Here is a 27,038-nt window from a genome sequence, read left to right as displayed (position 1 = left end):
TTAACATCAACTATCGAAGACTTCTGAATGTGCACAGGATTTGTCTTGACCCGTTGCAGGACCACTTCAATGTCACGATTCCTTTTTACATTTGCCACCTCTCAGTTAGATACCTACAGAGACCTTCGAAATGAGCACCCACATGCCACCGGACCACTCTGTTTATGGTTTCTGTCTTGGCTTCAAAAGTTCAGTCACTCATCTGCTGTTTAATTATTTGCATCGCTCATCACATACACATCACACACTGTTTTCTTCAGATTTCCCTATACAATGTTGTGGTTTGCAACCTTGGCTCTAACACAGACTGGTCTAGTATCAGTCTCTCCGACGCACGGCTGTGCTGACTTTACTGGTGCTGCTTTGGTGTAGGAGCCAAGGACAGTATCATGCCAACAAATGATCCTCGCCTTGGCAATCGACACAGGCGAGCCCGGGTACCTCCGATACGCAATGCAGGTTTCTTCAGCTTTAATTCCAGGTCTTATGTTTATTATTCTTGAAGGCTCATGAAAGTAACAGTCTTTCTCTGAAAAGGTCATGGGCACGTCCCTCCTTCCAACCGTCTCTGGTCTTGCAGACTTTCTCCTCATATTAAACTGCCATCTTGGAACTGCTGCTTCCTCGCGTGCTTTGCCTTGCTTGTTCAATGCCTTCTCCCTCATCCTTTGCAGCCCCCTATCTTTATGTACATGGGTCATGTTAAAAAGCTGCAGTTATGTGTAATGATCAGTAATTGCCTGACTCTGCCTGACCATTGTGTTGAGACATGTCAGGAATATGGCTCAGGTATTAGTCTGCTTTCTCTCACAGTGAGCTGTCTGTGAGGAAGTGTTTGTGTCAGGAAAGGGGTTGGGGTTGAGTTCTTAAGTATCCTACCTGGTAGGATGGGAAAAGTCCTACCTGGTAGGATGGGAAAAGGGCGTTACAGGGAAGTGGATACCGCGTCTCTCCATCCGGTGTCCCACATCCACTTCCCACAGACCCCTTATCTAGGTGATCCTCCCACACTGGTCCACCCCCAGGAACTGGATCCAAAAGCGATTACTGTGTCCTGGCCACCTGGATGACTGATCCCCGGGGACACGCGGGTGAGACACCTGCAGGTCTCTCACACTCACTTCACAGGTCCACACAGTTGTGTACTTTCCTCTAACTGCGGTCAAGGTTGCTGACTGCAGAACATGGATCCACCATTCCGATGTTTACAGAGACAACACCGCTGGCTCACACAAAGAAGAGGAGAGGCCAACCACTTGAGGTGTATTTCTCAATTATCATTAAATTTATCTCTGTATTAGACTATTCAGGAGGCTGTCACGACCCGTGACCAGAACCCCACTGGCATGGTCACATGCCAGGTAGGGTTAGGGCTCGGGGTTCATTTGGGTCCCCAAGGGCCTTGCATTGTCATCGGAGACTCTCCTGGAGTCAGTCCTGGCGCCATTTGGAATGGGACTTGAAGGGAATACTTTTCATATGGAGGCCTGCAGCCAACATGGAGGCACCCACACAGTCTAGTCCCTAAGAACCAGACTGTGCGGTGCAGTGTTTTAGGGTGTGGTAGCCCGGACTACTTTACCTGGACTACTTTACTGGGTAAAAGTACCAAGCCCATCCGCCCCGGAAGCAGGCATCCGGACATCTGTTTAAACCTCAGAAGCCCCGGCTAGGGGCTATCTGGGTTCAGTCCTGGTGCCTTAGGCGCCAGGCTCATAGTAGAAATCAGTCCTGGTGCCTAAGGCGCCAGGCTCATAGTCATCACTTACCTCAGGCAGACCATGCTGCACATGCATCCAGGCCAACGTGAGACCTGGAGGGACTATTTTTCCACAAGGACTACTTTTCACTCGGGTGTGGTTCTTGGAACTTCTTACCTGGGACTACTTTCAAAGCTATTTAAAACACGCCCGATCTTCATCACACGCTTCGCGTTATTCTGCATTTAGCAGCGTAACGCTCACCGTGTCTGCAAACCTGCATTCAGCCTTCTGCCACGCCCGCCTCGAATACGGAGCCCCTAGGAGAGAATGGTAAATAGAAGAAGGGGTTACATTACAGACTTTAATCTGATTCCTCACCTGATTTCGGATCCTGCATCACTCCGAGCCTGAAGGCACATTCTTCCGGCACGCGTCACATCCCAGCTGCAGCGCCGCTCCATTTTCCCCAGCCCACAGCATCTCCGACTCGGCGCTGCCTCCGTCACTTTTTCAGTGATTTTCAACACCTGGGGAAAAGACAAGAAAAAGCAAGGTGAGCCTAAAGAGACTAAAAAGACAATCACTTATATTTCAAGACTTACCTGACTATCACGGGAGGCTTCATCCTTCAATACGCCGCGTCTAGGAAAAAAGGAAAAGACAGTGAGCTAATCTCACGCACCTTTACAGGATAGTTTGGGTAATACAGACTCTTACCTGAACGCCGCCAGCAACCTCCAGACAGAATTTGCCACCGCAAATCAACAGGGGAATGCAAGAGTGAACTTTGGACATTTTGAACTCTTTAAAAACTTGGCAAACTCCAGACTCAATAACCGTCCAGTACCCAACACCTAAAACCAGTGAAGTAACTGGTATCTACGCGTCCCTGCATGCCACGCAGGATGGAGAGCTCACCAATCAAAAACATAAGGTGAGGATACTGACCGGGAATATCGGAGGTGGCAAGTGGGAAGAACGGGAGCAGGGAGGGAGGGCTGCATTCACATCCACGGGGCTAAATACCTTTCTCCATCTACAGGAGACTACTTCTACGAGTCAAGCTTACAAGACTGAGGGGTCCGTCCAGACGGTCATCTTTGCCCTACGCTTCACGCTGGTGGAGGCCGCAGCTGTCCGGGTTCGATCTACGCTCCTGTGGGAACCAGGTGAGTGTAACAGAACGCGAAGCCTACCTAAAAAGTCCCACCCGGGCATTATGGAGACCTCTGAGACTGACCAACTAGCCCAACTGTTAGGGGAACTTAGGGCAGAGGTGCACTCTGCACGTCAAGAGACTAATGCCCTCAGGAGGGAACTTATTTTGTCAAAGGAACGCACTGATGATCTTGCTGGACAACTGCTGCAAAGCTAAGCCGGCCAAACACCACTACCTGGACTCGGAGGGATTCCAACTCCTGTCTCTTCGAGCAATCCTGTGCAAGTGATTCTCCCAGGGAGCATTCCTTTAGCTCCACCTGAACGTTTTGCTCGGGACCCGAAAAGGTTTGCTGTGTTCATGAACCAGTGTCGCTTGCACTTCCTATGCAGACCAGGAGCCTTCCCAAACGACCAAGCCAAAGTAGCCTTTGTACTGTCGTACCTTAGTGGCAGTGCAGCAGATTGGTCAATCCCGCTGGTCAACCAGAATTACCCTCTTCTTCAGGATTTTCAAGGTTTTCAACTGAGTATGGAAAAGCTATTTGCCAGGCATTCGCAGGGTCAGGCCCTGGATAACAAACTTTTATCCCTACGACAAGGCACTCAGGATCTGTTAACCTATATCGCAACCTTCAACAGGTTAGTGGTAGAAACCGGCTGGCCTGAGGAGAAAATAATTACTTTATTTCATCGTGGGCTTCGGGGTGAACTCAAAGATGTTTTGGCCCAAGTGGTGAACCCACCCCAGGATTGCACTGAATATATAGACTTAGTAGTCCAGTTAGACCACTGACTCCAGAATCGAAAGGCTGATTGAGCTAAATTCGAGAATTGAGTTCTGGTCAAACCACATGTTACCTCCAAAGGAACTGACACATCAGAACCCATAAAGATCGGGGGTGTTAAGGGACCCTTAACGCAAAAGGAGAGAGAAAGAAGACGACAAATGCAATTGTGCCTTTATTGTGGGGCTTCAGGACATTTTCTAAGAGATTGCCCAATTAAACCATCCAAGAGAGTAGCCGGAGTAGCTGTTAGAAATCAAACAGAGCCTGAATCGGGAAACGACCACGCCCGACAAGCGTAGAGGTCCGCTTGCCGAGCTTGAAGAAGGACACTCAGACCTTGCATCTAATCATACCAATGGTCCTCATTGATCCTAAACTCCCATCACGTATGCATGCTGCAAGGGCATACATTGATAGCGGGGCCGTAGGAAACTATATGGACCATAAATTGGCTTCTAGGATGAATCTATCTCTTTGTAAAAAGACTGCTCCGCATGTCGTCACCACAGTCGATGGAACTGAAATTGCCTCTGGGCCTGTAACTCATTCCACTACAGAGATGACATTGCTGGGTCAGGACGGGCATCGAGAGACTATTGTGTTTGACTTAATCAAAGCCCCACAGTTCCAAATAATACTGGGGATACCTTGGTTAGAAACACATAATCCTTGTATTGATTGGCGAGAGAAGAGAATAACCTTCCCGGATTGTGCACACACCTGCTACCCGGAAAAACCCTTGAACAAAGGCCTGGCCACAGTCACTAGTCCAGTCGTGCAGTTACCTCAGGAATACCAAGAATTCCAGGATGTTTTCCAAAAAGAACAGGCAAATACCTTACCGCCACACAGATCATACGATTGTCAAATCAACCTCATCCCCGGTGCACAACCCCCATGCAGCAGAATCTACGCCCTCACAGAACCCGAAAATCTGCACCTACGAAAATATCTAGACCAATACCTTGCTAATGGTTTCATTCGTCCATCCAAGTCCCCTGTTTCCTCAGTTTTGTTCTTCGTACCGAAAAAGGAAGGTGACCTTAGAAAATGTATAGACTACCGCGCATTAAACCAGATTACTGTAAAGAACCGATACCCATTACCTTTGATCCCCGAGTTACTAGACCAGGTAAAGGATGCTTGCATTTACACTAAATTAGATCTCAGAGGGGCATATCATTTGGTACGTGTAAAGAAGGGTGGCAAATGGAAAACTGCCTTCCGCACCAATACGGATTGTTCGTATATCAGGTGATGCCCTTCGGGTTGTGCAATGCACCAGCAGCCTTGCAGTATTTTATGAACAATGTCCTTCGTGAACTCATCGACGTTTGTGTTGTCGTTTACATTGACGACATTCTAGTGTACTCTTCCTCAGAATCAGATCATGTTGAGCACGTTCGAGCAGTCCTTCAGAAACTACGTCAGCACAAGTTATTTGCAAAACTGGAAAAATGCCTTTTTCATACCACGGAAGTAGAATTCCTAGGATTTATCTTGACACCAAAAGGAGTCTGAATGGACTCTCGAAAAGTGGATGCAATCCTCAAATGGCCATCTCCCAATTCAGTTAAAGGAGTGCAAAGCATGCTCTGATTTGTTAATTTCTACCGCAGATTTATTCCAGACTTCTCACAGGTTGTACACCCCATCACAGCACTTTTGCGAAAAAAAGAAATGCTTCTTGTGGACCGAAGAGGCTGAAAGAGCCTTCCAAGAGTTGAAGTCGAAATTCACATCAGCACCTGTCTTGAAGCATCCACGTCCCGAACATCCATACATAGTCGAAACAGATGCGTCCACTTTAGCCATGGGGGCTGTCCTGTCCCAGAAGGATCCCGAAACCGGTCAACTTCATCCTGTAGCCTTTTGGTCCAGAAAGTTTTCGGCCCCCGAATTAAACTATGTGGTTACCGATAAAGAATTGTTAGCCATCAAATCCTCCTTCAAAGCTTGGAGACATTACCTTCTCGGTGCTAGACACACCATCACAGTAATCACTGACCAAAGGAACCTGCAGTATTTAAAAACAGCCAAGGCCCAATCATCCCGTCAACTCCGATGGGCGCTATTCTTCGCCGAATTCGATTTTGTGATTACTTATCGACCTGGCTGCAAGAATGGTAAGGCAGATGCCTTATCCCGAATAGGAATGGGAGAAGCATTTTCGAACCCAGAACCATTACCCATAATTCCAGGACAAAGAATCCTCGGTGTAACTACTTTACAGACTTTGGAAGACATTCATTTAAAGATTCAACAACTTTTCGATTCAACAGCCCTGCAGGACTGGAACAAAAGAGGCCCAGATTATTCAGTCATTAATGAGTTACCCTACTATCAAGGGCGTCTGTTTTTACCACACAAGGAACTGCAAGAACTGGAAATCTCCAATTACCATGATGCTTTGATGGAAGGACACCCAGGTATTGCCAAGACTGAAGCTAAAATTAAAACACAATTCTGGTGGCCCACCTGGCGAAAGGACATAAAGTCATTTGTGTTGTCTTGTGGGATCTGCGCCCAAAACAAAAGCCAGAAGAAGAAACCAGCCGGTCTTTTACAGCCTTTGGATATTCCACCTACACCGTGGCACACTTTATCCCTAGACTTTATTACAGATCTACCTCCATGTAATGGGTTTAACACCATTCTAGTAGTTGTTGACCTTTTTTCCAAGATGTCTCACTTTATTCCTTTAAAAGGATTACCTTCCGCTTCAGTTTTGGCCAAGGAATTCATTGAAAACATCGTTCGAGTACATGGATTTCCTTCTGTATTGGTGTCAGATTGAGGTAGTCAATTCATTTTGCAATTCTGGAAGAAATGTTGGCAACTAGCGCAAATCGACGTGAGGTTATCTACTAGTCACCATCACCAGACCGATGGTCAGACGGAAAGGACCAACCAGACTCTGGAACAATACATACGTTGCATGTTACATCCGACCGAGGGCAATTGAAAGGATATATTATGGATTGCCGAATACGCATACAATAACTCAGTACACTCAGGAACCGGACAAAGCCCCTTTTATACCATTTATGGTCATCATCCTCGAACCTCAGAACTGGATTCACCCCAACACTTGGAAATGCCGGCAGTGACCCATCTGCATTCTACTATTACTCAAGCCTTTAAGGAAGCAACAGAACATTTGAAAAAGCAAAGGAGAAATACAAGAAGAATGCCGATCAGCATAGGAGTGACACTCCCCATTATCAAATTGGAGATTAAGTTTGGCTGGCAACCAGGCACATACCCATAATAGGGACTCAAACTTTTAATCCTAGATATTTGGGGCCTTACACCATTAAAAAAATTATCAACCCGGTAGCAGTTAAATTAGAATTGCCCGCTAGTATGCGGATCCATCCCGTCTTCCATGTTTCACTTCTAAAACCAGTTCAACCCGGAACAAGATTAGCCAAGCCACCTGACCCCATCCTAATAGATGGAAAACCTGAAAGATATCCTGGACTCTAAGATGGTTGAATCTAAACTTTTTTATTTAATCAATTGGAAAGGTTACGGACCACAGGAAAGGTCATGGGAACCCAGTGACCACGTCCATGCACCTCGATTAGTGAAGAAATTCCATCGGAACTTCTCAGACAAACCAGGGCCCAGAGGAAGAACAAGCTTAGAGGGGGCTTTAGGGGGAGTGCTGTCATGATGCCTACCCCCGGGCAGCTGGACCAAGCCCATCCGCCCCGGAAGCAGGCATCCGGACATCTGTTTAAACCTCAGAAGCCCCGGCTTCTCTTCTCTTCCTTCTCTTCCAGGTTCGAGGCGGGCGTGGCTGGAGTCCAGGAGCAGGAGCAGACACGGTGAGCGTTAAGCTGCAGGAAGCAGAACAACGCGAAGCATGAGCTGCTGTCTGGGCATGGCTTAAATAGCCTCCAAAGAAGTCCCAGGTATGTATCCTTCCCCAACTAGGTATGTATCCTTCCCTGGCCACGCCCAAGTGAAAAAATAGTCCCTATGAAAAAATAGTCCCTTTCAGGTCTCAGGGAGGCCTGAAGCGTGCAGCATGGTCTGCATCAGGTAAGTGCACAAAACACCTCCCTTTATGAGCCTGGCGCCTATGGCACCAGGACTGATGTCCAACATGAGCCTGGCGCCAAAGGCGCCAGGACTGAGTCCAAAGAGCCCCTATAAGGGGCCGCTGGGCTTTTACCCGAGGGCATGATGCCTGCTTCCGGGGGTGCTGGGCCTGGCCTGGTGCTCCGGGGGTAGTTATCATGACAGCACTCCCCCCCAAGGCCCCTCCCAAGGTCGTTCCTTCTGGAGGTTTCGGTTTGTTTGGGAAATTCCGATGGAACATTTTTACCAGCCGAGGTGCATGTACGTGATCACTGGGTTCCCAAGACCTTTCCTGAGGCCCGTACCCTTTCCAATCAATTAGATAGAAAAGTTTTGATATTGAGATCTTAGAATCCAAAATGTTCTTCACCTCGAATTCAGGCTCCCCATCTATCTGAATCGGTTCTGGTGGCTTTGTTAATCTGGTTCCTGGGTGCACTGGTTTCAAAAGTGACACATGAAAAACGGGGTGAATCCGCATGTTAGTTGGTAGATCGAGCTTGACTGCCACTGGGTTGATTATAGCTTTGATCGAGTAAGGACCTAAATACCTTGGATTAAAAGTTCGAGGCCCCTTGAGTGATAGGTGTTTGGTAGCCAACCATACTTGATCCCCTATTTGGTATGGAGGCGCCTCTCTTCGATGCAGATCCGCATTCTTTTTGTATTTCCCTTTCGCATGTTGCAAATGTGCAGTTGCATCCTTGAAGGCTTGAGTAATCGTAGAATGCAAATGGTCCACTGCGGGCATTTCAAGGCTCAGAGGTGAGTCCAAGTCTGAAGTACGAGGGTGATGTCCATATAGGGTATAAAAGGGGCTCTGACCAGTTCCAGAGTGTATTGAGTTATTGTATGCATATTCTGCCACCCATAAAATGTCCTTCCAATTACCCTCCCAATGGTGCAACATACATCGTAGATATTGTTCAAGGGTCTGGTTCGTTCTCTCCGTCTGACCATCGGTCTGTGGGTGGTGGCTGGTCGAGAGTCTTACGTCGATTTGTGCCAGTTGACAACACTTTTTCCAAAAATGAGAAATAAACTGGCTTCCCCGATCGGAGACTAGTATGGACGGGAATCCATGCCAACGGATGATATTTTCGAGGAATTCTTTGGCAAGAACAAAGGCTGAAGGTAATCCTTTCAACGGAATAAAGTGGGCCGTTTTGGAAAATAAATCCACCACGACCAGAATAGTATTGTAACCATTACAAGAGGGCAGGTCCGTGATAAAATCTAGTGACAGGGTGTGCCAAGGTGCTGGTGGAATGTCTAAGGGCTGAAGAAGACCGGTGGGTCTTGTCTTTTGACCTTTGTTTTGGGCATAAACTCCACAGGACATCACAAAAGATTTAATATCCTTTCGCCAGGAAGGCCACCAGAATTGTCGTTTAACCTTTTCCTCTGTTTTGGCAATGCCAGGATGTCCTTCCAGCAGGGTATCATGATGACAGGAAATAACCTGTTCTTGCAATTCCTTTTCTGGCAAAAATAAGCGTCCTTGGAAGTAAGGTAAGCCATCCTTGACTGAAAAGTTAGACCCCCTTTTGATCCAATCCTGCAAGGCTGAAGAGTCCAGGAATTGTTTCACTCGTGCTTGAATGTCTTCAAGGGTTTGTAAAGTGGTTATCCCCAAAATTCTTTGTTCGGGAATTATCGGCACAGGTTCTGAGTTTGTGTCTATTTCTTCCATTCCAATTTGGGATAGAGCGTCCGCCTTACCATTCTTATAGCTGGGGCGGTAGGTGATTACAAAATCGAACTCAGCAAAGAACAAAGCCCATCGGAGCTGTCGAGACGATTGAGCCTTGGCAGTTTTTAAATATTGTAAATTTCGGTGATCAGTGATCACGGTGATGGTATGCCGGGTGCCGAGGAGATAATGCCGCCAAGCCTTGAAGGCGGACTTAATGGCTAATAGTTCCTTATCGGTGATCGCATAATTTATCTCCGGCGGCGAGAACTTTCTGGACCAAAATGCTACGGGGTGCAGTTGGTTGGTTTCAGGGTCTCTCTGAGACAGGACAGCTCCCATGGCTAAGCTGGACGCGTCGGTTTCGACTATATATGGGAGATCGGGACGCGGGTGCTTCAAAATAGGTGCGGACGTGAACTTAGCTTTGAACTCCTGAAAGGCCTGTTCGGCTTCCTCGGTCCATTCAAAAAGTTTATTTTTTCGCAAGAGTGCAGTGATGGGTTGCACCACACGTGAAAACTCCGGGATAAACCTGCGATAAAAGTTGGCAAAACCAAGCATGCTTTGGACACCTTTCACCGAACTAGGTGATGGCCATTTGAGGATGGCATCCACTTTCCCTGAATCCATTCGGACCCCTTTAGGTGTCAGGATGAATCCGTGGAAACTCAACCTCGGTGGTATGGAAAACACATTTTTCCAGCTTGGCAAACAGTTTGTGCTGGCGCAGTTTCTCTAGGACGGCCCAGACATGCTTTCTGTGATCAGATTCCGAAGAGGAGTACACAAGAATGTCATCGATATACACGACAACACAGACATCGATGAGTTCCCGAAGGACATCGTTCATGAAGAATTGGAAGGCTGCAGGCGCATTGCACAACCCGAAAGGCATCACCTGGTATTCGAATAGTCCATATTTTGTACGGAAGGCCGTTTTCCATTCGTCGCCTTCTTTTACTCGTACCAGATGATAAGCCCCCCGGAGATCTAACTTGGTGTATACGCAAGCGTCCTTCACCTGGTCAAGGAGTTCAGGGATCAGAGGCAGAGGGTAACGATTTTTAACAGTTATCTGGTTCAATGCGCGGTAATCGATACAAGTTCTAAGGTCGCCTTCTTTTTTAGGCACGAAGAACAAAGCTGAGGATGCCAGGGACTTTGACGGGCAAATGAAACCATTGGCGAGGTATTGATCTAAATATTGTCTCAAATGCACATTCTCTGGTTCAGTAAGGGCGTAAATCCTGCTACAAGGGGGTTGTGCACCGGGCACCAGATCGATTTGGCAATCGTACGATCTGTGGGGAGGTAAGGTGTTGGCCTGTTCCTTTTGGAAGACGTCCTGAAAGTCTTGGTACTCTGGAGGTAGTTGCACGGGGACAGAGGTTACTGATGCTAGATTAATCTTTGGATTTTCTGGGTAGCAGGTTTGTGCACAATCCGGGAAGGTTATTCTCTTCGCTCGCCAATCAATTCGAGGATTATGTGTCTCTAACCAAGGGATTCCGAGAATAAGGTGAAACTGTGGAGCCTTGATTACATCAAACACAACTGCCTCCTGATGGCCATCCAGACCTACAAGTGTCACCTCAGCTGTGGAATGTGTTACCGGTCCAGAGGCAATTTCGGTTCCATCTACTGTGGTGATGACATCTTTGTTGGTTTTAGGACGCAGAGGGAGGTTTATCCTAGAGACCAATTCTCGATCCACATAGTTTCCTATAGCCCCGCTATCGATGTATGCCTTTATAGCATGGAACCGTTTAGGCTGTTCCGGATCTACGAGGACCATTGGCACAATGAAATGCGAGGTCTGAGAGTTCGTTTTCAAGCTCGGCAAGCGGACCCCTACGCTTGCCGGGCGTGGTCGTTTCCCGATACAGAGTTTCCATGGATTTTATCAGCGGCTCCTACCACCTTCTTGGGCGGCTTAACCGGGCAATCTCGTAGAAAGTGTCCAGAGGACCCACAATAAAGGCATAATTGCATCTGTCGTCTTCTTTCCCGTTCTTTTTGAGTTAGGGGTCCTTTAACACCTCCGATTTGCATAGGCTCCAAGGCATCAGCCCCCTTGGGGTTAGCGTGGGTCTTGGCCAACACCCGGCTTTCAAACTTGTACCGATCTGCTTTTCTGTTTTGCAGCCTGTGATCCAATTGGACCACTAAGTCTATATATTCAGTGCATTCTTGGGGCGGATTTACAACTTGTGCCAGGACATCTTTAAGTTCTCCGCGTAGACCTCGATAGAATAACGTGATTCTTTTATCCTATGGCCAACCAGTTTCCACAATTAGTCTATTGAAGGTTGCAATGTAGGATAGAAGGTCTTGATTGCCCTGTCGCAGAGAAAGAAGTTCGTCATCCAGAGCCTGTCCCTGGGAGTGTTGAGCAAATAACCTGTCCATGCTTGTTTGAAATCCTTGAAAATCACGAAGAATCGTGTCATCTTGAGTTACCAGTGGGACTGACCAATCGGCAGCACAGCCGCTGAGATATGACAACACAAAGGCTACCTTGGTCTGATCATTGGGGAAGGCCCCAGGTCTGCATAGGAAGTGCAAACAACACTGATTCATGAATACGGCGAATCGTTTGGGGTCCACAGCAAAGCGTTCAGGTGGGGCCAGCGGCATGTTTCCAGGTAGATTAATCTGCACGGGGTTACTGGAAACCACAGGAGCGGGGTTCCCCCCGGAACCGGGTAAAGGAGTTTGTCCAGCTTGACCCTGCAAAAGCTGTCTAGCCAGGTCATCAGCTCTATCCTTTATTACAATCACTTCCCTCCTGAGGGCACTAGTCTCTTGATGAGCAGCGTGTACTTCGGCCCGTAATTCCCCCAGTAATTGGGCCAACTGGTCAGTTTCGGAAGTTTCCATAGCGCCTGGGTGGGAATTTGTAGGAAGGCTTCGCGTTCTGTAACGCTCACCCGGTTCCCACGGGGGCGCTGGTCTAGTCTGGATTGCTGTGGCCTCTTCTAGCGTGATGCGCAGGACCCGGAACACCGATTGGACAGGACCTCCAAATCGTGCTGCCTGGCCCGTAGGAATATCCTTCGGCAGATGAGAAAGGGGGTTAACAGTCTGCAGAATACTGTGCTAGCTCCCCCCTTTCCACCTTCCCCCTTCGTTCCTCTCTAACTTCCTCCAAACCCCGGTTTAAGCTCACCTTATGGTTTGGAAGGATGAACTCTCCATCCTGCTTCTGGTGCAGGGGCGCGTGTTCGTCCAGTTACTTCACTGGTTTTCAGAATGGCGCTGGCAAAATCCACTTGACTTTCCTGAGCGATGCGCCGTAAGTATGAAAGTTCAATGTTCAAGTGAGGCCCCCTTTATGTTGTCTTTCTAACCTGCGATCTTTCCTTTATTTCAGGTGCAGAATGAAGGCGATGCGTCGAGGGGTTAAACTGCCGAGGTGAGTAGTGATGAGGGCGATCCCTCTAAATGTCCTTATCATTCCCCAGAAATGTCTCTTGTCCTTTCCCAATAGGGGCCGGGGTACGGTACCTGCCAACGGGGCGGCGCCAACCTGAAATGTGGAAGAAAAGCCGGTAAGTATTATGGCTGTTTATCAGGCTTTCCTTCTGTGTTCCTTCTGCTCACCTTCTGTTTCTTCCTCTCTCCCCTAGGTGCAGAGATGTGGCGTCCGATGCTGACAGCCGCGATGGAGCCGGGAGATGTCTCGAGGACAGGTGAGTGAAGCGTGGCGCTGCAGCGAGCAACGCGATGCTTTTAAATGGAAGTCTTTCTTCAGGGATGCTGGCGAGAACATTCCGGATGCAGGTAAGAAGTTTGAAATAGTCCTTGGTTTTCACCTTTCTCTTCTCGTCCTTCCTTGCAGGTCTTCCAGGTTCGAGGCGGGCGTGGCTGGAGTCCAGGAGCAGGAGCAGACACGGTGAGCGTTAAGCTGCAGGAAGCAGAACAACGCGAAGCATGAGCTGCTGTCTGGGCGTGGCTTAAATAGCCTCCAAAGAAGTCCCAGGTATGTATCCTTCCCCAACTAGGTATGTATCCTTCCCTGGCCACGCCCGAGTGAAAAAATAGTCCCTATGAAAAAATAGTCCCTTTCAGGTCTCAGGGAGGCCTGAAGCGTGCAGCATGGTCTGCATCAGGTTAGTGCACAAAACACCTCCCTTTATGAGCCTGGCGCCTATGGCGCCAGGACTGATGTCCAACATGAGCAGGGCACCAAAGGCGCCAGGACTGAGTCCAAAGAGCCCCTATAAGGGGCCGCTGGGCTTTTACCCGAGGGCATGATGCCTGCTTCCGGGGGTGCTGGGCCTGGCCTGGTGCTCCGGGGGTAGGCATCATGACAATACCTAAAGGGGAAACAATAAGGGAAAGACATTAATAGCCCGCAAGAAAGCAAAGGCCCTCAAAGACTACTATAATCGAACTTACCTCTTTAAAAACACTTGAATGGGTTGGCATCAGTGAAGTTAACTCGGTCGCTTCAACCCACAGAAACTACGCACCCCTGCGCAGAAAGCAGGACGGAGAGCACGCCAGACATCATAACAAGGTGAGGAGGGGGGCCTTCAGGTCGAGCCCAAGGGGCTGGTGGGAGGAAACAAAATCTGAACTTAAGCCCAGTCCTCCTGTGTTTTCAGGCCCACCTGCCATAGAAGACATCATCCCGAATTGAGTACATCTGGGGGAAATCCGGCAACCAGGGCATACAGGCGTCCCCGTGGATAACAGGTGAGTGTAACAGAACGCGAAGCCTCATAACAAAATCCACCTGGGCGCCATGGAGACCTCAGAAATTGACCAACTTGCCCAGTTATAAGGGCAAGTACGTGCCGAAGTGCATTCGGCCGGGCAAGAGACTAATGCCCTGCGAAGGGATCTTGTTGTCACCAAGGATCGCACTGAAGAACTCAGCAGGCAACTACTGTAATCACAAGCCGGGCAAGCTTCATTACCAGAAACAACTACACCGGCACAGGCAACCACGTCGTCTACCGCTCCAGTGCAAATAAATGTACCCGGAACAATATCCTTAGCACCGCCAGCAAGGTTTTCAGGAGATCCAAGAAAATATGCAGCTTTCATGAATCAATGTCGCCTCATTTCCTCTGCAGACCGGCTGCATTCCCTAACGATCAAGCACGTGTAGCATTTATTTTATCATATCTAAGTGGTAGTGCAGCAGACTGGTCAATGCCGCTTGTGAGCTATGATGATCCGTTACTACGTGACTTTCGGGGCTTCCAAAGGGAAATGGAAAAACTCTTTGGCCGACACACCCATGAACAAGCTGTAGACAATGAACTCTTGTCACTCCGGCAGGGGAATCAGGACTTGCTAACATACATAGCAACTTTCAATAGGTTGGTGGCCGAAACCAGGTGGCCTGAAGACAAGAAAACCACATTGTTTCACAGAGGCCTTCGAGGGGAATTAAAGGAAGTCTTGGCTCAGGTAGTTGATCCACGTAGAGACTGTGGTGAATTCCTCAATCTGGTGGTGCAATTAGATCATCGATTACAAGATCGAAAAGCGCTGTGTATCTACGAACCAAAGATGCTTCTCCGCGCACATCAGAGAATACCACAGAGCCAATGCAAATTGGAGGCATACGACCACCGTTAACAAAAGCCGAAAGAGACAAGAGAAGGCAACAGCAGTTATGTTTGTACTGCGGACAATCGGGGCACTTCTTAAAAGACTGTCGAATAAAACCTCCCAAGCGAATTGTGGGAGGTACAGAAAAGGATGAGAGTAAGGAGTCAGAAAACTGCCTAGCTCGACAAAAGTAGAGGTCAGTTTGTCAAGTGAGAAGAATGAGCAACCAAACTCACATTTTTCAATGCCAGTAATCCTAATCAATCACCAACAACCTTCAAGGATGCATTCCGTTGAAGCTTACATAGGCAGCGGGGCAGTTGGGAATTATATTTATCAATATCTGGCCGCACGGATGGGGCTTCCCTTAAGTTTTAAGCCAAACACAAAAAAGGTGACTAAAAGATAGGACTGAAATTGCTTCTGGACCAGTAACCCGATGTACGGCAGGAATAACCCTGCTGTGCCAGGATTCACACCGGGAATCGATTTCCTTCGATCTCATCAAGGCGCCTCAGTTTCAGCTCATTTTAGGGATGCCATGGTTAGTTGCTCATAACCCTCAGATAGATTGGCGTGTAAGAAAACGGACTTTTCCTCACGATTGTGCCTCCACCTGCTATCTCCAAGAAAACAAGTCTGGTTTCAAGGTTTCTATGAGTCCAAGAGTCGGTATAGTTACACTTGGCGCAACCAGTACTCTCCCTGAAGAATATCAAGATTTCCAGCATGTGTTCCATAAGGAACAAGCTAATACGCTACCACCACACAGGTCCTACGACTGTCAGATTGACCTCATACCTGGTGCACAGATCCCTTGCGGTAGAATCTACGCGCTCACCGAATCAGAAAACAAGCATCTAAAGTCCTATCTTGACCAGTACTTGGCAAATGCGTTAATTCGCCCATCCAAATCTCCGGCAGCCAGTCCCCTGTTCTTCGTACCAAAAAAGGAAGGGCACTTAAGAACCTGCATTGACTATCGCGTCCTGAACCAGATCACTGTGAAAAACAGTTACCCACTGCCCCTAATTCCTGAAATGCTTGATCAAAAAATCTCCTCACCTGGCTGGGCATATCTTGGCGGGTTCAGTTCCAGAAAACACTGCACGCCCAGAAAGACCATCATAGCCTGAAAAGGAATAAAGAATACAGGTTAACCCAAAAGACAATAGCGCGCCGCACTTCACGCTGAACCTACCTTTCTTCATACGCTCCACATCGATAAATCCCGGCAGGAGCTGAACCCAAGCAGTGCACCCAGCGAACCTCCGCATACCTAATGGGGAAACAATCAGGGAATGACATTAATAGCCCGCAAGAAAGCAAAGGCCCCCAAAAACGACTATAATCGAACTTACCTCTTTAAAGACACTTGAATGGGTTGGCATCAGTGAAGTTAACTCGGTCTTTTCAACCCGCAGAAACTATGCGCCCCTGCGCAGAAAGCAGGATGGAGAGCACGCCAGACATCATAACAAGGTGAGGAGGGGGGGCCTTCAGGTCGAGTCCAAGGGGCTGGTGGGAGGAAAAGAAATCTGAACCTAAACCCAGTCCTCCTTTGTTTTCAGGCCCATCTGCCATAGAAGACATCATCCCGAATTGAGTACATCTGGGGGAAATCCGGCAACCAGGGCATACAGGCGTCCCCATGGATATCAGGTGAGCGGAACAAGGCCTGTGGATATGCCGACAATTAGAGGCAGCTGGGGATAATGGCAAAAAATTCAATTACCAAACATATAATATTGAAAAAATATGTTACAGAGGGTGTGCGTGGGGGGAGCAGTTATTCACCACGCACATTAGACTGAAGTGCCTTTATGAAACAGGACATATTTCATGTTGTCACACAAGCTCATTAATGAGGATGGAGGGATCTGTCTTTCATGACGTGCAATGGTGGGGGAATGGTACAGGGTTCAGTAGAAGGGTTGGTGGGGTTTAAAGAGGATGTAGTGGCAAAAATGAAGGCAAAAATGAATGCTAGCTGTAAGGCAATGTGGAACAATATGCACATGTATTAACTTGGATAGATGAGAGACACCAACCAGTACATATAAAGCCTTGCATACAATATTCCTTATGTTTTAGGTTCACAGGGTCAACACACCTGGGGTCCAATTCTGGCTACACCAAGGTGATGAGCATTCCAACACTGGGGAGTGGGACAGCAGCACTTATGGACCAATGGTAGACTTGTGGGACTCAGGCGTACTCCCAGCTCCTTCCTGATTTGGAAGGACTATGCTCCCTCTTCACCCTGTACAGGCCTGCCCTGGTGGTGCCTCGTTCGGAATCAGTGCCCTCTTTCAGTGACCATACTGCAGTGCTCAAGAGGAAGATGGCAGGGGAAGAATTAATACAAGAGGCCCAAGCACACTCATTGAAGAGAAACAGTCTCAGCGCCAACTATTGGTCCAGCAAATCCTCAGAAATCTTGATTGCAATCCAACATTTTCACTTGTTTTCAAAAGCATAAACCTTTTTTGTGTCCCTTCTGCTTCCATGAGTCCAAGCAGCAGCTAATGCCAAATGGCTGCAAGTGACCCGTTATGAGCTATTGCAATTGGCCAACTCAACTGAGAAAGGGCTGAATGTGAGAAGAGAAGAGCTTTGGGCCATCAGACTGCGGGCACTACAACACAGATATGTGTTGGATATGATTACTGCAATGGAGGGTGGCATTTTCCACATAATTGATAGTAGTTGCTTTACTATAATCTCAGCTAATGATTCAGCCAATTGAACACTAACAGAAGCCATAGAGGAAATTCATACACTCATGACACTATGACAAAGGAACAGATGCAGTATCATTAGACAGCTGGTTTGACTCCCTATTTGCTTGGGTCCCAACGTGGTTGGTGAACATTTTCAAAGTAACTGTCCCAGTGTTTGTGCTGGTTCTCATCACCTTCCTTGTAGGTTAGCTAATACTAAGACACTGCACAAAGAAAGAGGGAGGCAACGATATATAATGTCCCTGAATGTTGACGGGACGGGGTTAAGCCTCACAGTATACACTTGGGTTGAACACAGTCCAGAGCAGATGAGCATGATGCACAAGGGATGGTCACAAGGGCGACTGCAAACAGGGATGAGTATGATGCCTTTTGGGTGACATACTCGAAGGATGCACAAGAGTGCGTGACAGTAGGGTCCTCATTAAAAGAATATGAGGAAGCAGGGGGAAGCATGGACAGGGTAACTAGGGTATAGATTCCCAAGACAGTAAGTGAAAACTGGACAGGGCAGGAGGTGTTGATCGATTAATTGATCAAAGAGGGGAACGCAATAAAAGTGCATATTCAGCGATGCCAGGGGGGGGCGCACTCATCAATGACATGCCTGATGGAGGGATGCAACAGGCAGAGAGAGGGGGGCATCCTAGAGGTGAGAACGTCAATGATCAATGCACTGAGTAATGTATGCACAGGTGCAGCCGGAGAAGTCCATAGGTAAATGTAGGAGTGGGGCCATGAGAGACAGGGGCAGGCAGGGGATATGGATATGGAGCAAGGGTATTTGGTAGGAAATGTATTTTAGCATTCTGGGCACAGCACAATAGCCATTTTGGGGTATAGGCCTCAGGTAAGTAAATTCGTTTTTTTTCGCTGTCACACGCCTTATGACCTGGGTAACTATGAATTTCTGAAGGATTCAGCTACAGCAGGATGCTGGAGACATGTTACAATTTGACTGTTCCCAGGTGAACGTTGCTCCAGGGGAATGGGATCCGTTGATACTTTCAAGGTCAGCATGCCAGGCTTCTGGGTGCTTACAGGGAACTTGTAGGAAATTAGAAATTAAATTCAGTTAAATAAAATCCAACCACTGGGCATATGGAAATTATGTTGTTTCTGTATAAAAGGTTTGCCTGCTGTGGCGGCGTTCATAGCTACTTCACTCAGTTTAGTTCCACAGGTTTGTTTGAATCTTGCTTTCCCAGTTGCATATTGATAAATTGAGTGCCACAATGGTTCAGAAGTTAGCTCAGTGTGTGAAGCACCCATTGCAGAGATATGTGTTCATATGCAAAATTAGAATATCACATTCCAGCAAGGCTGGCTGAGCCTTTCCTATGTCTGAAGTTTATAAACCTGCCTGCATATGTACTTGGTTTTGCAGAACAACATCTGCTATTATCAGCAATGTACCTGCACCAGATAGGGGTTGCTATAAAAACGAATGTATCATCTGTATGGTGAAGGTCTAGAAATTGTTATGTTCAGATGGGGTGTTGTAAAATCCAGTCAATCGCCTCCAACGATGGCATAAACTGTTAGTGCAAGAGGTGAATAAGTTTCCAAATTTAAGACTATGGAATGGAAACGTTCATGCTTGTATCCTGGATTTGCCAGCAGACGATACTGTGATCCTGGTCAAATCATCGAATATATCTTGCATTACTGTGCTGTCTTATGTGAGGTTTGCCATCATTTAGCCCATTACTTGATCTTTCTTCTTATGTAGGCTGTTTAGGTGGAGGGTTGGTAGACAGAATAGAGCGGACCAAATGTTGCAGGCCTCTGGCAAGAATATTTTAAGGTCTGCTTGTATGACACAAAAAAACGGTTTGCTTTTTGGTAAAAGTCAAAGGTTTTTAAGCACGTTTATAAATGAAAATGACACAAGTCATTGGCTTGGAAGTATTTAAATCTTTAAAATACAAACCCAGATGAAATTTGTTAAATCACATCGATTGGTATGATGGTACTTATATACTTCCATTGATGATGGAGAGAGAATCATTCCCATTTTGCATTACACCCTTCTATAATATTTCATTTAAAAATGGTCATGTTTGGTAATGTGATTTGTATACTTTCCAAGTCTGTTTTTATAAAATGAGATTGTTTTAGTTCATGGTAAGAACTGTAAAAGAAAGTGTTCAAATGCAGAAATTGCAGAGTTGGCAAAAATCCCAGCTTCACCCCTTAACCAATGCATGATCCTGGATCGCATTTAATCTTGCATTGCCTAACCTCTCAATATTGCCAGTCCCCAAACCTTTCAAAATTGACAGCTCTTCAGATTGATTTCCTTCTCATGGTGTGATCTTCATAAAAGCCTTATTCATAGTTTCACTGGCTGTAGGGTTGCTTCCACTTTAATAGTGAGCATATTTATATCACACACCTCAGGCATTTGTTCCATTTGAAAACCACATCCCACTTCTAATCTAAGTCTGTCTGGATAAAGACACCTTCCTGGTAGCTTCTAATCTGCATCCACTATCCATGCTACGTCATGTGTAGCTTTCTCCTACCTTCCAATTGGTCTCCTCAATCCATGCTTGAGACCTTTTGCATTCTGTGAGGCGGCTAATGTGAGTTCTCTGTCTATTATGGGTTACATGTACCTTTTACATACCGTCCTGCATTAATGCTACAGGCTGCATACCTTCCTGTATGCTATTGATAAAAAGTATCCTGTATGTACTAGAACAGTAACCTCTTCGTAGACAGCTAATGTTGGTCTTCAAATGCTACTTGTTTATCATTCTGATTAGAGCAAGAATGAAGAGTGTAAGGGGATTTAAAGGGAGTAAACGTGCTTATTATGCTGCGAGACAGCATATCAACCTATAGGTTGTAAGCGCCACAGGTGGGGGGATGCGACCCGTATTTTTGATCCCTTAATTCCTTTGGTTTGGTTTTTCCTCTGTAAAGCTCTTTATGAAAGATAGTCTCTCTAGGGCTTTCGATGTAATGTAGGGATGAATTCTTGTTTTAACGTTATTATTGGTGCCCAAAACACCAAGGTATTTTATTCTATGAACTTACTGAATTGTGGTGTTACCTAGTAAGCATGTTCTGGGGCTGATCTTATAGAGTTTCTACCTCCAAACATCATAACTTTGCATTTGTCAAAATTGATAAGATACATAACATTGATTTGTAAACCATTAATTATTAATTAAATGTAAGACAACGCGTTTGAGTGTCGGTAACCTGTTATTTTATTTCCTTATTTAGTACTATAGTGCGGACAGCCTGCAGACATCGGAGTGCAGCGCGGGGGAAGAAAAACACACAATACGACGAACAGAAAGACAGGACAGCTCAGCAGAGATTACCAGAAGTGGAAACAGAGTTACTCAAATAGGAACTTTTTCAGTTGTGGATGAAAGTTGACCAAGTTTGTTTCCTCTCTCAAGTTTAAAGGTAGTGAGTTCTAAAGCCGGGCTGAGGTGACTGGGAAAGATTTCCCAAAAACATTGACTAGCTTGAAAGTAGGTTGAGTCACTAAGGCCTGGTTGGAGGAGAGAAGAGCTCTTACAGGAAGATGAGGAGTCACCCTGTGCTTAAGGTATACTGGGGCATGTCCATAGAGGCATCTGTGGACGAGCAGGGTCGCCAGAAATCCTGTACGTGCGTAGACAGGCAGCCAGTGAAGAGACTTCCGCCTACTAGAGAGGTGATCTTATCCAAGGGTTTCCTTTAATAATTTGCACAGCATCGTTCTGGCAAATCTGCAATTTAGCCAGATTTTTCTTACATGTGCCAAGCAGCAGGTCATTGCAGTAATCCAAATGTGAAAGAATAGTAGCACGTGCAATGGATGCGCAGTTGCTCTCTGAAAGAAACAAGCTAATATTCCTAAGCGAAGATGGTATGATCAGGATCTGGAGATCTGGCTAACACAGGTATCTGCACTATAAGAGGAGTTCAGATGGGACCCTAAGGTTTTTACTTTTGCCACGACTGGGATGATACAGTCGTGGATATCGAAGGACTGGTAATCACGTTGCAACCTGCCTCTAGCGTGAGGGAGACCAAAGATCAAGAGCGCGGTCTTGAGGCCATTTAGGCACATCCAATGATGGTTCATCCAAGACTCAATCTGGACATAGATAAGTCTGAGGCGTGTTGAGTCTGACTCGTAGACTCCAGATAACTCCAGAGCTAGCTGGGTGTCATTAGCATAGTTCGTAAAAAGTAATAGCGCCTTCACAGCATTGGCAGATGTTTCTAAGAGTGGAGAAAAGGTGTTCATGATCCAAGAGATCAAAAGCGGCCAACAGGTCCAAAAGGACCAAAAGCCCTGCATTTCCTTGATCAGTGATGTCAAGCATGTGGGACTGTAAATCAATAAGGGTCATTTCGGTACTGTGGAAAGGTCTGAAACCAGACTGTCTAGGGTGTAAAATCCCTGGGTTTTCCACAAAACAAAAGCTTGCTATTGGATAGTCATAGTCTTGGCCAGAATTCTTAACAGAAAGTTACAGTTCGTAATAGGTCTTAAGTTGTTGGAGTCATTAGGATTTAGACCGGGTTTCTTCACAAGAGGAGTGACTGTAACAGCCTTGATGGAGGGAGGATCCAGCTTACAATTAAAGGAAGAGTTGACAAAGCAAGCAAGGAAAGGAGCAAATATTACCTTGTTTGCAGGTACACTATTAGGGTGGATAGTGTTTCCTGGGCACGAAGATGGCAGTATATTGGCCAGCATTTTAACCATCTCTGAGGTGTAACAGCAGAGTGTGAGAAGCTGAATTGATCTTCCATAACAGGCTGAGGCACAGGAGGTAAATCAGGGAATTCCTGTTAAGCAACTTCAATTCAGCACTCCAACTGAGTCAATGCCTAGTCTGGGATGCCGAAGGGAAGCCCTTATTTATATATTTCTATGACAAGTTCATATATCTGGATGATAAACCCTTGTATAACGCCCTTCTCTTTGAATCCCCCTGACCTCACTGAGCCAAGAAGTAGGTTTGTTTTGCAAATTAAAAGATTTATTGAAAAACTAAACAAGATATATATATCACACTTTTATAAATAAATTAATATTTGATAGCACACTTATGAATATGACAGTGATCAACAATGGATAATATTACCCTAGCACACTTCTTTAATTACTTAGGAGTTGGTATAGAGAGGATAAGGTAGCTGAGAATGCTGGTATGGGTTCAAGGAAATGCAATGATGGAAAAGAATGCAGCACAGAAATAACTGAGATGGTTTCCACAAGAGATAATATGATCACTTTTTCTTTTGACAATTCACTCCTCCCCCCCCCCTATGCAATATAAGGAGATGGAAGAGGAGCACACAACTTTCAGGAATACAATCAAATGCAATACCAATTCAGTTCCCCCCTAGCAAGCTTAGAGCAACAGGGATGATTTTAAAACACAGGCAAACATACTTAAATGTGATTTGCAAAGAAGTGAAAAATATGCTAAAAATGATTTTAATTCCCTATAGGAGATTCAGGGTAGGTGATAGCTACTTAAGATTGGTTCAGGTCAACACTATCAGTGATTCATGAGGGATTATCAGGTTGAAAACGGATTTCAGCAATGCAAGCAAGAGGCAGCTATTTTTTAACGTGTGGTGAGATTGAGCTAATTTTCAATTCGCAGCACTTTTTCCGAGTGCTTGTTGGAAATCTCAGGATCTTAGCTTTAAAATGAAAGTTAAATCTCGTTCCTAGCACACGCGGTTCAAGAGATACGGACAATTTAGTGGAGGTAGATTTTCAGAAATAAAGTAAGATTCAAATGGCAAATGACACTTTCACAGGTTTGAAATTACAGAATGGACACATGATTTCTATGCAGTTCTAAATAGGTTGAAATGGTTTAAATTACATTATTTTAAACTAAGAGATTGGTTTTGCACAGCTATGGCTGGATACTCACTCCTAATTTTGGAAGGAATGGGCCTCGTCACAGATCTGTTCACAGATCTGGTCAACAGGTTCAGCTGCGGTTCTCTCTGCTCTGCTGGTCTGGATCTCTGGTTCTGGCAAAAGTTCTGGCACTGCACAGCGGTCTGGTCTCTGGTTTTGGCAAAAGTTCTTGCCACTGCACAGCGGTCTGGTCTGTCTCTGATCTTCTATCGGCACTGCACTGCGGTCTGGATACAGCTCTGCTTTCTGGGTTCTGGCACAGGGTTCTAGCCAGAATCAAACAGCTCGCCCGGCTGTTGAATAGTTTGGTTAGGTTGCTGGATTCTGAGGCCTCTGAAGGATTCAGCTTGTGGACTAGGGCTCTCTGCAAGAAGTTCTGAAGTCTGGATTCTAAGTTCTGGTTCTGGAGTCTGGTTTTCTAAGTTCTGGTCTCTGAATATTGTCTGGATTTGAAGTCGTCCAGCCAAGTGCTTTGCAAGAAAGTGGAAAGATCACTGCCTACCTGGGTTTCAGTGGGTCTTTTTATGTCTTTTGAAAGTGGGTGGGAAGGCTGACTTTCTATGCCCAACCCTCTGAGGATCCTAATAGGCTATAGGATTCTCTGTCGCCTGACTGGGGAACTGAATTGTAAGTCATCCGGCATCCTTTTTATGGCATACAGAAAGAACACTCCCCTTGTCACTTTGCACACAAATCTATTTTTGACTTAAATGCATATTTATCTATGTACAATTGTTCTGATATTATATGTCCAGTTAACATATTTTCTGTAGCGCCAAACCATTGATCCCTGTCTTTGTAAGATGTTGTGTTCACTTCTAACAGAATTCTGCCCTTTTCATCCAGAACACAACCATTAAACTTTTACAGAATTTACACAGATGTGCGCAAGGAATATGGGCATCAGATGATGAAGTGTCAGATTTTTGACATACATACATTTGGAGTAATACACTATTTTCCGCTAGTACCCCCCAGAACATACCACAGAGTCCTAACACCTCTTAAAATGTGCACAGAAAAATCACAGGAATCATGATATTATTGATATAATTTTGACAATTATGTACTATGAATTATCCATCTTTCTAAAATTATGCTCTGGCCCAGAGGGGTGTGGTTTCCCAAAGCACATGGGGGAATTTCTGGTTTGTCCACTTCGTCCAAGCTCAGCTGGCTCACAGAGGCAGTGCCCCTCCCATTTCCTTCCAAGAGGAAGCCATTTATGACCCCCTGATTTAGCATTTGCCTGAGCCAAGGAAAGTTCATTGTTCTGTTTCCTGCAGTCCCAGGTATTCCTCCCCTGATTCAATCAGAGAGGTGTGATCTCCTTTTGGTGGGGGCAGCAGAATGCAGCCAGGCCTGTGAATGCAGTTGCTGGGCAAGTTTCAACTCCTGTCGTGGGTAGTTGCCGGGTAGAATTCAATCCCTTTAAGCCAGGCTTCAGCCAAATGTCACTTTTGTTCCCATTTTTCTTCATTCAAATCAAACTTACAATTTTGACACATGCAGCTAGAACGCTGATTCTAAGTTCAAAACTATGACATTTAAAGAGTCGCAGCCTATGTGACACTCCAAAGTAAATCACTCATTTATTTTAAACATTTAAATTTTAGTGGCTTTAAGTCCAATTTTACTTAAACTGCTGACATCCACAGCTCAGCCAGTTTTGTTATGAACATTATTTTAGGTTCTTCATCTTTCCAGATTTTGTATGCACACAAGACTTCATTCTACCAGACGTCTGCTGGTGTTCAGTAAGATTTTGGAATATCTTGCAATGCTTGAAATAGGCATTTTGAGCTTACATTCAGAGAAACAAATGTGATTTCAAAGTGCTTTTTGAGCTAACAGGCACTGCTGTTTTTCCTTTGGCACCACGTTTCACTCATGGCGCTTCTGGCCCATCATGCTCGCACTGGTGGGTGGCAGGTCAGGCGACCATTTTGGTGTGCGTAAAAACTGCGTGATTTTCCTGGATTCTGGCGCAAATGTGGGCTTTTCGGCCATCTTGGATTTTCTAAGCCCACAGCACCAAATGTTGCAGCACAATAACTTGAACGTGGGTCGATGCACCTTACAAGCCCCCCCGCCCAACTGCACTTTGATTTCGAGTCGAGGGGGAGTCGGGTGCAAAGGATGTTTTGATCCATGCGCTGGGATGTCCGCATCATCTTCTTCCGATTCCGCAGATGGCACAGTTCAGCATCTTTTCCTCCATCAGGGTGGATCGATCGGTTCTCCTCGCCGGTCCTGATGGGAGTTTCGGGCGGTACCTCGGGCCCCTCAGATCTTTGCTCCCGGTCCCTGGGTCATCCTTCTTGGGCAGTCTCCATGGTTTATCGCTCTCTCTTCTCACCTAGGATGACAAAGCGAAAGCGGCAGAAACATATTCGTAGACATTTCCCCACCACTATTAATGGTGGGGCGAACATATACATTTTATACATCAGGAGACATTTGCATTCAAGAATCAAAGAATTTTATAGGCTATATGTGGAATATTTTAGGGTTGGACTTGTATTAATCTGGAGCTGCCCCCTCTGGGTTTGCAGAGGACTCCTCCAGTTGCTGCAGAGTGTGCTTGGGATGGCAACACTTTAGCTGATTTATATGGACCCACTTGTCTTCCCCTTCCGCCAAACTACCCTTGGGTATGCAGATCTTGTAGGCGACTGGGGAGATCTTGTCTACAATTTCAAAAGATCCCTTCCATGTAGGCAGAAATTTCTGCTGTTTGGCCTGGTTCCTTTGGAAATTGTATAGATAAACCCGGTCCCCTACATTGTATTCTTTCCTAGTAGTCTTCAAATCATAGTGAGTCATCATGCTATCGGCTGATCTTTCTAGGTTCCGCTGAGCATAGGCAAAAGCATGTTGGAGGTGTTTCCTTCAATTTTCAGCATACTCATGCGTTGTGGAGGCATTGATCAAGGTTTGCTCTTGGGTCCTATAGAGAGTGACATTTTAGTTGCAGATGAAGGGGTAGATCTGATGGCCATTAGGACAAGAGGTAATCGAATATCCCAACTTGGCCCAGAATCTGCCAAAAACTTTTTTAATATGCTCACTATGGTTCGGTTGTAACGTTCTACTGCACTAGAAGAGGCTGGCCGGTAAGCAATATGTAGCTTCCTGTTACGCTCACCTGGCTCCCACAGGGACGTCGGTCGGACCCGGACATCTGCGGTCACCACCTGTGTTTTGCGTAGTGCAGAGATGACTGACTGGACTGGCCCTCGTAATCTTGTCTGCTTGACCCGTAGAAGTATTCTCCTGCAAGTGGAGAGATGGATTTAGCCACCCGTGGATGCAAGTGATGCCCCCCCACAGTCCTCCCCACTTATCACTCCGAAGTGCCCTTTCAGCAATCTCACCTTATATTCT

Source organism: Ambystoma mexicanum, chromosome 4q (assembly GCF_040938575.1).
Source record: "Ambystoma mexicanum isolate Mex_15411 chromosome 4q, UKY_AmexF1_1, whole genome shotgun sequence".
Classification (NCBI taxonomy): Eukaryota; Metazoa; Chordata; class Amphibia; order Caudata; family Ambystomatidae; genus Ambystoma; species Ambystoma mexicanum.
Note: the sequence above shows the minus strand (reverse complement) of the source record.